Here is a 713-nt window from a genome sequence, read left to right as displayed (position 1 = left end):
AACGTACGCTGCGTTCTCACTAAGTGTTAATTCTTTAACTTGTAAAATGATTGATAAAATGCTTTATAGTTTTACCTGGAAAAACAAAACTCATTTTATTAAAGTTTGTGTTCTTATCAATGCATTAGACTCTGGGGGTCTCGATTTCTTAGATATTACCACATCAAACTATACTTTCAAAATTAACTGGATTAGAAAGTTTTTAATGGACCCTAACTCTTTATGGAATTTTATCCCCAAATATATATTCTCCAAAACTGATGGCCTCTCGTTTGTTTTACAATCTAATTTTAATATTGAGAAATTACCCATGAAATTAGCTAATTATCACAAACAGATGCTCTTTACACTCTTTCTCTCCGCACACCTTCCATATTTGGAATAATAAATGCATTCTTTATAAAAAAAAACAATAGTATTTTTCTCTAACTGGTTTGACAACAATATAATTATATTTTATTTGATAAATTTTCTTACTATTTTTGCATAATTTCATATTCATAAGCGTAATTCTCTGGTAAAAAAGCCCCTTTTTAAGCTCTTCATGAATGAACTGAAACTATATAAAGACTATACAATCCTCAAAGCTATAAAAACCCTCGATGCTGCTGAATGCTATTTTATTTTCTCTCTGTTTTTCTTGCTATTTATGGGGAGCCCTGGTACATTGTTCTGGTATTGACATTGTATGTTATGTTATGAAACATCAATAA

This window comes from Austrofundulus limnaeus, unplaced genomic scaffold (genome assembly GCF_001266775.1).
Source record: "Austrofundulus limnaeus strain Quisiro unplaced genomic scaffold, Austrofundulus_limnaeus-1.0 Scaffold3210, whole genome shotgun sequence".
In the NCBI taxonomy this organism is placed as follows: Eukaryota; Metazoa; Chordata; class Actinopteri; order Cyprinodontiformes; family Rivulidae; genus Austrofundulus; species Austrofundulus limnaeus.
The sequence above is the reverse complement of the archived record's forward strand: the minus strand, read 5'-3'. Positions refer to the sequence as shown.